The sequence below is a fragment of the Haliotis rubra genome, unplaced genomic scaffold, assembly GCF_003918875.1.
Source record: "Haliotis rubra isolate DU_JTF1 unplaced genomic scaffold, ASM391887v1 Scf147, whole genome shotgun sequence".
Taxonomy (NCBI): Eukaryota; Metazoa; Mollusca; class Gastropoda; order Lepetellida; family Haliotidae; genus Haliotis; species Haliotis rubra.
The window spans coordinates 384,437-397,117 of NW_025765414.1; positions in this window are offsets into that span (position 1 = coordinate 384,437).

Here is a 12,681-nt window from a genome sequence, read left to right on the forward strand (position 1 = left end):
ACATTTAGTTCATCCCTATTACGTATGGGAATATATACACTTAGTTCATCCCGTATTATATACGTATGTTACATATGGAATATATACACTTAGTTCATCCCTATTACGCATGGGAATATATACACTTAGTTCATCACCATTACGTATGGGAATATATATACTTAGTTTATCCCTATTACGCATGGGAATATATACACTATGTCCAGCACCATTATCGTATGGGAATATATACACTTAGTTCATCCCTATTACGTATGGGGATATATACATTTAATTCATCCCTATTACGTATGGGAATATATACACTTAGTTCATCCCTATTACGTATGGGAATATATACACTTAGTTCATCCCTGTTACATATGTGAATATATACACTTAGTTCATCCCTATTACGCATGGGAATATATACACTATGTTCACCACCATTACGTATGGGAATATATATACTTAGTTTATCCCTATTACGCATGGGAATATATACACTATGTCCAGCACCATTACGTATGGGAATATATACACTTAGTTCATCCCTATTACGTATGGGGATATATACATTTAATTCATCCCTATTACGTATGGGAATATATACACTTAGTTCATCCCTATTACGTATGGGAATATATACACTTAGTTCATCCCTGTTACATATGGGAATATATACACTTAGTTCATCCCTATTACGCATGGGAATATATACACTATGTTCACCACCATTACGTATGGGAATATATATACTTAGTTTATCCCTATTACGCATGGGAATATATACACTATGTCCAGCACCATTACGTATGGGAATATATACACTTAGTTCATCCCTATTACGCCTGTGAACATATACACTTAGTTCATCACTTTTACGCATGGGAATATATACACTATGTTAAGCACCATTGCGTATGGGAATATATACACTTGGTTCATTCCCAGTCATGTAAGGGAATATATACACTTAGTTCATCCCTATTACGCATGGGAATGTATACATTATGTTAAGCACCATTACGTATGGGAATATATACACTTAGTTCATCCCTGTCACGTAAAACCCGTAAAGGTCGGGTTAGATTGAACCTTGGAAAATTGCGGAATAAGGCGTGGAACAAACAAGTGAACAAAATATAATATACTCATGCCAATAATGGTTGTCACCCCCTCCCACCCCACACCCCCTCTCCAATTAAAAAAATTGAAGGGGGTGACAACCATTATTGGCATGAGTATATATATTTATATAATAGTTATCCAACACAAACACGTAAATAATTATAACAATTTGTACCAACAAAATTGTAATATAACATTAATAAAATGTTCAGCTGTCGCCTTAAGGTTTCTGATTTGCTTTACACAACGCCACAAGCTTTTCTTTCAAAAATGCCTTGTTAGTAATGTGTCAATATCACAGCGGGGGACACCAGAAATGGGTTTCACTCATAGAACCCATGTGGGGAATCGAACCCGGGTCTTCGGTGTGACGAGCCAACGCCTTAACCACTCGGCTACCCCGCCCCTTAGATGATTCCATGAGGTGCAATACTCCCAACAGAGCTGAGGATGAAGATTCACATCCACACAAATCCTCTGTCCGGTGTAGAAATATCAGGAGCTACGTGCGTGTAGGGCCATTAATAATTTTCATGATTCACTATCAAACCGTTGAATGAACACGGGTCCTCTGCCGGGATGCAGCGTTGGGCCATGAACCGTTGACACAATTCTCGGTCAAAACGACAACAACTTCCTTGCTCGGTATTGCACAACAAATCCCAGGGATGACACCGACTTCCCAGAGAAGGGTAAACTCCGGTTTGAGCTTGTGAACAGAACAATTACATGACTCGGTATTATCTACGGTAGTCTGTCTCTATATCTACGGTAACAAGCGATCTCTCCTCGGAAATGTCGGCACGGCAGCGCGAGCTGCACACCCAAGGCTGGCTTTCTCCGAGAGAGCTTTGATTGACAGGTGGGCGGGTCCTTCATTGTTTGCACCCGGGTCACGGTGACCTAGGCCGCTGCACCCGACCTGGTTTACGGCGTGATGTAATCTAAACTACTTATTGATGGGTTCAATTATGTCTCATGAACATTCACGCTGTGCGTACGTTGATAACGTTTAAACATAATCCCAGTAACATCTAAGAATAACATAGAGGCGTGGATTTTTTAGAAACCAAAGTATGAACTGTGCCTCAGTATACTCGAAAACATTGTTCTCGTGTTGTACAAACTATTGCAAAGAATTGTTAGTGTTAGATATGCTGAAAAATAATATTACGGGACAAAATAAACTCGTTTGGTTGATATTACGGAGAAAACATGTATGCCCTGAACGAAGAAAAAAACAACATGCCTCCAACAAAATTTATCGGTACAAGTTCTTGCTTAAAAAGACAAAATAATAGTAATGAGCATTTATAAACCGTTGTATCCAGTACACGTAATGAAATAATAGTATGAAATAAAACCTATGAATAATAGCCTGAAGTAGATAATGGCAGGAGATAATGTCTGTTAATTAAAGTCTATGAATAATAGCCTGAAAATAGGTGCGTCGTGACTTTTTGAATACAGTTAATGATGATGAAAGTTTGATGTCTGAATACACAGAACACAAAAATACTCCCGGAAGTCCTTGCAGTTCTGAGGTAAAAACCACAGGGTGTGTATAACATATCCGCACGAGTATGACGCGTTTTCATTATTTTCCATTCGAATATGGTCGTTAATGTTCGTTTCAGAGATGCAGAAATCCAATATGCTGCTCTGATAAACGTCACCTGACACCACCGGTGTTAACAAAGCCACAAACCCGTGAAGATCCGGGTTAGAATTGGTGTTAGCAACCCATTCTTGTCGGAAGAGGCGACTGACGGGATCGGGTGGTCAGGCTCGCTGACTTGGTTGACAATCGTCATCGTATCCCAATTGCGTAGCTCATGATGTTGATCACAGGATTGTTTGGTCCAGACTCGATTATTTACAGACCACCGACATATGGCAAGAATATTGCTGAGTGTGGTGAAAACAAAAACCCAACCAACAGATCCACAGAGTTAACCTGTTGGAACTAATAATTCGAAAAGAAGGTTCGCAACTTTCTTTCTCTCAGTGACGGTGCCGAAACTATGGTTTACAGAAGCTTGAAGACAAACCACATTTTCTTTTCAGCTATGAACGGCGTGTTAGCAGTCTAAGTAAACTTATCCTCAGTATTATTCGTTACACTGCTATACTGTCAGTAACAGTGCTATACTGTGGCATGACCAGTACCGTACGGGACACGAATACACAATGCCATTAAGAGAGTGGTCAAATATAACACATGTTACATTTGACCACTTTCTAAATGGCATTGTGTATTCATAGCTTTCGTCCGTGGGAGCCGTGCCAATATACACTTATCAGAGGGGTACACAAAGTCCACAGTCTAGATTATTGTTGTCCGACTTCCATTTCGTGGAAGCCGCGATGGCTGAGTGGGGTAGGCGGCTGACTTTGTGTGCTGGCGATTAGGTGCCTGACTCTGAGGGTGTGGATTCGAATCTCGGATGGGACTCAACCCAACAACAGTACTAGAACCTGAACTTTTCTAAAAAAGGGTAATCCCAAATATAACATGTTACATAAGGGACACATGACGGAGGTGATCCATGCGTGCGCGTGCGCGTGTGTGCGCGCAGTCTAAAGCCACTCCATCCATTCGACGAATTTGGACAGGACAGTGTTTGAAAGATTTATTTTTTTATGTACAGGTCGATCCCTAAATTGATGGTCGTATCAATACAATGGCATTTACCTTGACCAAACTATCTATTCTTCAGATACCTGAGAAATGTATACTGGGCTTAGATGACAAGACAGACTTTCCAGGATAGCCAGCGGCGGGTAACTGATTAGGGACTGAACGAAGCGTCCGTCTCTCAGATTGAAAGATTCTCGGAAAGATATTCTATGTTAAACCCTTCTGCGTCAGGTTGAAGGTAACTTGGATTTTGAAATGTGACTAATGTTTCTAATATAGTCATATCTCTTATCAGCATTGCCTTATCAAACGCCTTTGTTAGTAACATAGGCCAGATGCCAACTTCATTACCCACAAACCGAAACATGAGTCTCATTAACCTATTCAGATAATGACCTACTTTCAGCCGATCCGAATTTTCTCGTGTGAAAGTGAAAAGAAACACCACGAACAATTATGGTTACACTGAATTTCAATTGCTTGTTTCATCAGAAAATGGTATTTACAAGTTAATTTTAATTTTAAACTTTAATAACAACGTATTTCTATATTTTATGGCGAGGTGTGGGCAGCATGACCTTAACTAAGACGTCACAGACTGCCCAAGTTTGATGAGGTCGTAAAATGATTCACAATGCATCTGGCTCACTGGTTACACCTGTTATATGTTTTTACACGCTTATTCAGTATAGTTCTGTTAGGCACAATATGATTGATATATTATCAAGTCCGTACCAGACCGCCAAACCTTTCTAGCGGCAGAGCCTCGTTTTGAGATTTCCACGATTTCCAGATTTCCGTTTGTCAGAGCACGCTGTACGACTGATCACGCTACACGAGGTGTTTGCAAGGATTAGAAGGAGCGTAGTGTTGCAATATACAAGTGCTTAGATGTATCAAATAATACTGATTAATATTTATGTATCCAGTTGAATGAAGTGGTCTCAAAATTGTGGACTGGTTATTGTACTAAGTTGCGCAATAGGACGGAACTCAGTCAACAGGAAACGAGACTGTTGTGTAATCAATGCTTTGACTTTGGTTGCGGGGCAGTGGGGTAGCCTAGTGGTTAAAGCGTTCACTCATCACGGCGAAGACCCGGGTTCGATTCCCAACATGGGTACAATGTGTGAAGCCCATTTCTCCCGCCATGATGTTGCTGGAATATTGCTAAAAGCAGCGTAAAACTAAACTCACTCACTCACTATTTAAAGTTTCATATTCACCGTTTTGCCGAACATTGATGTGTCGAACTTTCACTATCTCGAAGTGAAAGTTTGGTCTCGCAGTAGTCTTTATTTAGTTATTTTGTAGTTGTGTCGAATATATGTAATTGTGATAGAAAAAATTAATTCCTTACAATTGAAAAGGAGGAAATGTAGATTTGTTTCATTAGGAATTTAGCAGTGGATAGAAAATGGGCAAAAGGGAAAATTATGTGGTACAGGGGCTGTGAGAAAGACTAACTGTGAGGCGCTGGCCAGCACCAAAGGTGTTCAGGTTGTATTTTGACAGTAAAAAATGCAAATTAAATTGAATATTTCTGGTAGGGCTGTTCATCACTTGACCATAGAGGCATAGACAGGGCCAATATTACGGAGAGACTGGTGGACAATAGTACTATAGTTTGGGTCTTAAAACCAACTCTCTCGATGGATTCGGGGCCAATGTAATGACTTTAAGACGTAGATTATGGTCTTACCGCTCTTAGGTATTTGCCAGCAATACCAAAAATGGGCTTCATACATTATGCCCTTGTGAGGAATCGAACCAGGGCCTTCAGGGTGACGAGCTTTACTGAGCCTCTTCCCCTCGGGGAAAGGAAGATTTTTTGCGTTGGTGGGGGGTAGATTTAACATTGCGTCTTGAGTGGAACCATGAGTCTCCAATACATCACGGCGATCATGCAACAATCTTAGAACAACTTGATTCTGAGATTCCCCTTGCATCCCATGAACCACAACAATAATGAGCAAGTATAGCAGCGAATATAATTAAAAAGTCTTACATCTTTTCTGAAATATTCTCCCGTGTCCCAGCAAGATGGATCCAGTACTCCATAGATCCATTATAATCCACCTGATGCTGCAAGTTCTAAATTCACGTAATGCCGACATGACATACACAATTCAAATTTAACACAACGCCGATACGGCACATCAGGCCACAACCAGTCGCTGCCTGCGAAATGTTGACTTGGTGTTCGTCTTGCTTCGAAAGACAATTAGGGCAGCTGTTATATTTTCTGTGTTTCTCATCGCCCGACCGACCCTTCTAATTTTATTGCCAACACCGCCGACTCGAACCTAAAACGTACCGCCTCGTCTTATAATATAAAGTGTATATCATCTAATCAGTCGCTGCCAGAATTCCAAAGAACGCGAGAAATTGTAATAAGAATTAAAATAAATGAGAATCAAGAACATTATTCAGATAAGGTTTGTTTTTTGTGTGTGTTTTGGGTTTTTTTGAGGTGTTTTTTTCCCAAACGACCGATCCATGTTCGGAATTTGGTGGCCACGCGAAACATATTAAGAAAATAATGCCTTTAGTCAAGCAACAGCGACTTAACGTGCAGCTTCTGTTGTATGTCAGCTATTACCGCTCTAATACGGACAGGGACGGTGGAGTAGCCTAGTGGCTAAAGCGTTCGCTCGTCACGAAAAAGGCCCGGGTTCGATTCCCCACATGAGTACGATGTGTGAAACCATTGCTGGTGTCCCCCGCCCTGATATTGCTGGAATATTGCTAAAAGCGGCAAAGGTGTGTTCTTGGTGAATGGAGGTTGAGAGTTCATCACTGACAATCTCCACCCAACCTACATAACATATAAAAGGATGAATAAACTTCACGAAAAATAAATTTATTGAACTATTCTCATGAAACGTATCTTCATATAAATATCATGACGTAATTATATGTTGAATGTACCCTCCATGAAGAATAGAAAATCTAATATATTCTTCATGAAAAATATTTTCACACAAATAGCATATTATGTTAAAATGATGAACATAACATTCATGAGAAATACATATATACACTAAAAGCCAAAAGAAACGTTACCCTCCTACCCTTTATAATTTACTTAAAAACTATCACAGATATGTAAGAAGGTATTAGTTTACAAGAAAGCTTAACAATACATTTTATGCAAATCACGAAAAATAATCTCAAATGCATTCATAGTTAGGTGAAATGCATCTTCTTCAGAAGAGTTAAATTGTCCTATTTTCGTCCATGCCGAAATAAACCAATAACCGTGATTTAGATGTCCAAAAGAAAGGTTGAAATAAAATTTGCTTTGGGACAAAGATAAACCATTTAAAGTCACCATTTTCAAGTATTAAAACAAGAAACAACTGTTGTAGAGTGTGCAAAATTGTAAAATAATCATTCCTATGATTTCAGTCTTTGAAAACATTTTCTGCTGATTTGCATTAGTGAAAACAAGTAAAACGTGTCTTTGATATTGTGAAAAAGTGTTTAGGAACATCTAAAATTATCTTTGTTAACATTTTTTCTTGCAAAGTAACATTTTTCCATTTTCTGTTTACACATAGCAATATCAGTCGCCAAAACCCAGCAATATTCAAGAAGTATTTGAATCCATTTCACGTGTAGAATGATTCTATAGGGTATAAAGAGAGCCTAGAATGCATGATATGAAACACAAGTACGAGAAATATGCCACGTTTAACAGCTGAAGAGAGAGAAAGAGCCATTGTAATGGCGCAGATAGGGTCGACATACGATGCTGTTGCCAACGCCTTCGGATGCCACCGTATCACGGTTATAAGACTTAATCAGGGCTACAGACAGACTGGGGTCACCGTAGACAGAACAAGAAGTGGACGTCCACGCATCACAACGCCAGCTGAAGATACCTCAGTCATTAGGGAAGGAGGGTAACGTTTCTTTTGGCGTTTAGTGTATACAGTAAAATACCTTTATAACGAACTCCAAGGGACCACTGAAATTAGTTCGTTATATCCGTAGTTCGCTATTCACGAAATTCCATTGAAAGAACAATAAAGACATACTGTACAGTACGATACATGCCTACTCAGTTTATTCATTCATTCATGGGACAGTTACATTCGTTTCACCACAAAGTCTGTGATCCTACTTTGTCCACGCTTGTCCGACTGCATACGTGCTACAGCCTCATTCAAATCGGCAAGTGAATCAAATGAAGACATATCAGTTGTCTTCTGCGAAACTAGCAAGTTCTTCAATGTTTGAAGCGCCATATTGGCATCAGCAAACGAAGGAGGGGCAGGGGCCCGTTTCACAAAGTCCTCTTACCGGTACGACCTCGTAAAGCAGGTCGTAGACCACCTCTTACTTTTTTACCCTGTTTCACAAAGACCTCGTATATTTACACTGTGTCGTAAACAGCCCAAAATTTAGTACCCCGATTGACCTGTCGTAAATGCTTTAGGAGGTCGTAAACACTACAAAGATGGCGTCAACGATTATGGCACTGCAAGTGATTAAAACGCGCTAACAAAGAAGACCTGAGAAATTTTGAGACAGGTCGAACGTGCTCGACACTCATGTTGTTTTCTAACTGTGCAGAAAGTTAGAGCCTCAACTGAACAAGGCGTTCACATGCTTTTCCGACCTCCCTGCAAGTGTTGTGTACACAGAGGTATTTGGCAAAAGGGATTTTCCTCAGTGAAATCGGGGATCTCCATGGAGTATCCCGAGCTAGTGTGTTAAGAATACTCCGCGACACCGCTAGTGCTCTGGCCGTGTATCTGGACTTGATTAAAACCCCTGGGTTCCACAGGGACATATGTCCTTCCTCTTCAACCCTCACTTTGAAGTCCAATAAAATTCTAAATATATCACGCACACAAATATACTTCACAGTTTTGACAAAGCTAAAAGACAAAGCTAAAGTGCTTAATAACCTTTCAAAATAGGCTTCATCGTAAATGTCGCCATTTTATACTGAATACGAAATCACGATTCACAGCATTATTTGCTGTATAGTGTAGACAGAATGTTTTCAAATGTGAAAATCGGATAATTACTGGGAGTAATGAATTTCAAAAATAACATATTAATGATAACTGAAATCAGTTTTTCATGATGTCACTAATGATAATCTGAAACGCTGCCGATGAACCTAGAATCGGTTTGGATGTTTTCGAAAATATACTTACGCCTTTTTGATAGTGTTTACAAAATCACGTCTCGCAAAGGCCGGTATTGAGACGCCTATAACATCACGTATATTTCATAGTCAGCTGTGACAAATGCATCAATGAATTCCCCATACATTTTAAAATCAAATCATTTGTTACCAATACCAACTGGATATTGGGTGTGAAAACAAACGCTGTGCTCGGAAGACTGCGCTACTGTAGTTTGAAATGTAAACAAAGAAAAGATTCGATTTATACTGCGTAGCAGCCGGCTATTCATTGCTTGCAATGGCTCAATACCTTTAGAATATGTATGGAAAGAGTATCATAGCAAGAAAGAGGAAATTAAAAATAGATACAATGCAATGATTTGATTTGTAGTACGGAAGCGCTGAAGGGACCTGATGAAATATAATTTATCTTGAGCGCACAAGTTAGTATATTGAGCGCACAAGTTAGTATCTTGAGCGCACAAGTTAATATCTTGAGCGCACACGTTAATATCTTGAGCGCACAAGTTAGTATCTTGAGCGCACAAGTTAGTATCTTGAGCGCACACGTTAGTATGTTGAGCGCACACGTTAGTATGTTGAGCGCTCAACTTAGTATATTGAGATACACTGCTCCATAAGCAGTGCATGTGGAAGCAAGGAGGAGTGGAAACGCGAGCTGATTCATGCTTATTTCAGTCTTAGGTTCCAATACAAACACATAACACATCTTCTTGTCAAAAATCATCGTATAGTATAGTACGCCACTCGAAGCGTATTCTAGGTGTATGTCCCTCTTTGGCACATGATACCAGATTTGCTGATGTTACAGTAAGTGAGTGAGTACGGTTTACACCACTTTTAGCAATATTCCAACAATATCACGGTGGGGAACACGAGAAATGGGCTGCACACATTGTACCCATGTAGTGAATCGAACCCAGGCGTGACGAGCGGACGCTTTAACCACGAGGCTACCCCACCGCCCCGCTGTTACATACTTTATTGCGGAAAACTTCGACCATCTGAACAAAGCCATGGTTATCGTTGATGCATCAAAAATGTATCTAATGCGGTTTAATCGTGAAACAGGATACTGTACGGTCGTTGTTGGACCCGGATGGTGTTGAATTTCGCTCAGGACACTGTCTTCATCGACGTGTTTATTCTTCAACTTCCTGTGTTGTTAAAACATGTTAAATAAACTACAACACACATACGTATACATAAGGGATTATTGAAACGGTGGAAGTGAAACGGGGAACACGGTATTTTAGTAAGAAATAAAGTCGGTATATATGCTATACGTCATATTTATATGATATTGTACAAACTGTACATATAGTTAAACTGCCATTGTACCCACGTTAGGAAACATTACTGATACATGCAAACCAAGACTATAGACTATAGTTCCCTGAAAGCGGTCGACTATACTTCCAATACATCAGATATTAGTTTTATAATTAAGATAACTAAGTATAACACTCAATGTTTACATATTTCATGGTCATGTAATACTATATATACATAATAAAGCCGTAGCACAAAACAAGTTATCCAAGCTTTACGCTAGTGTTCATAATACTATGTACCAATATAAGAAGTAAGTAAAACCACTATTCATCCCTGCAATAAACTCCTACTCATGTTTATGTTTTAATTCTTATCATGACATTACACATACCTAGGCCTGCTTTATGTAATAAAGCAAAAAGTGGTAAATCAGACACAAAGAATAGTATTGACAAGCATAAAGACGATGAACGTTTACATGTTCATGATAAATTTGCATACTTTTACATAGTCTCATAATAAACACCTATAGTTAACTCCGACTTTGCATCGTTTGAAATCTTCCAAAAAGGATATAAGTTTGTACATTTTAGCCAGCAGTCAAGCAAATGTGCGTACCATTAATGCCATTAGATGCTAAACACGAAGTTGAGCGCTCAAGATATTAACTTGTGCGCTCAAGATGTTAACTTAAGCGCTCAAGATACTAACTTGTGCGCTCAAGATAACTAACTTGATATTAACTTGTGCGCTCAAGATAACTAACTTGTGCGCTCAAGATAAGTAACTTGTGAGCTCAAGATATTAACTTGAGCGCTCAAGATAAGTAACTTGTGTGCTCAAGATATTAACTTGAGCGCTCAAGATATTAACTTGTGCGCTCAAGATAAGTAACTTGAGCGCTCTAGATATTAACTTCTGCGCTCAAGATAATTTTTATTTCATGAGGTCCCTTCAGCACTTCCGTAGATTTGATACTTCATAAGAAATTGTCAAAGTTTCCGTGCAGCGTGACGCCATAACAGACGCAAAATCACGCAGAACGACAACGGTAATTATCAGCATTTCTGGCTTCTTCTCTTACTTACAAAGAAAACATATAACAATACACAGATAGTCAGAGTCACTCTGATTACTTACATTTCATATTTATGTACAAACGATCCCTTAAGCAAGGGAAGAGTCCTCGCAAAATCCCGTATACCCTTGTCAGCGAAGCCGCCATTTTGTAAGAAATCGGTCATCGGTTGTGATGTCACACGTCAACATTGTTGTAGTACTACATATTAGGCAATATCTTTAAGGTGAAGGTCGGATGAAAAAAAAGGAAACACAATCGTCCTATCCTTCTGATTACACTGTCAGTACTATGATGTATATTTTGCGTATCATTCAGATATTATTTTTCATGAAACCGATTTCAGTAGATTCTACCTACATTTAGCCTTGTTCAATATCATATCATACGTGGATATAGGGTATACGTTTTTATTCTTTGAAAGTTTTTGATTGTTTGAATAAAAGTCATTGACACATTTAGAGTATCACACCACATTTTAAACCTTTACACAAGTGTTAGTAGATCTAGCGTAGCCATAACTGCAACATTGACTTTAGGTCCTATAGTGTGCAATATTCAATACATAGGGACTAATATTGCAGTTTCATATGAACAAGTTAATGGACAGCGATTTAATTCAAACCTTATAAGTAAAACTGATAATATTAATGGAAATGATTTATACATTTTATCTTGTAATTTTCAATGAAATTTAGTGAGAGAATCCAAAATAATTCATTTATTGATATTTTTTTACCATACGATAACCTGTACGTTGAATTAAAAACATAACATTTGCATTGTTATTCAAACTGTATTTCTATTTTGAAATACTTTGGGAATAACAAGATAAGCAGGTGCCCGTTCGGTCTCGCTTTATGCGTTGCTATGCAACAAAGTACCTCTTATACAATGTACGACATGGATTTAGGACCGCGTCGTACGACATGGATATGACGTCTTTGTGAAACGGTCGTAAAGGAGGTCGGAAGAATGTCGTAAACAAGGTCGTAGGGTCTACGACCTCCTAAATTTAGGAGCCTTTTGTGAAACGCGGGCCTGGTCTGATTCATCACTGTTCATGTCATGTCATGTTTTCGAGGTAACCAGGCAGCTGAGAAGTTAACCAATCACTGAACTTTAACCGTGTAATCATTTAGCAATGATACCTCGCAACTCGCCTGGATTATTTTCATAAAAGGCAAGTGTTGCATCCCACCATTGACATTTAAATTAAAGTGAGCACAGTAATCATCTCAGCTACACCCACATAATTTCGACAGAATTTTCCGATTCCACCAGAATTAATTAAATAAAAATTGTGTTTTCTACACTAAATTCACATGTAAGTCTATTGAAATTAAGTTAAGTGGCAAATATTTTTGGCTCGGGTCCGTATTTGCATTTGTCATTTTTATTTTATTTTCA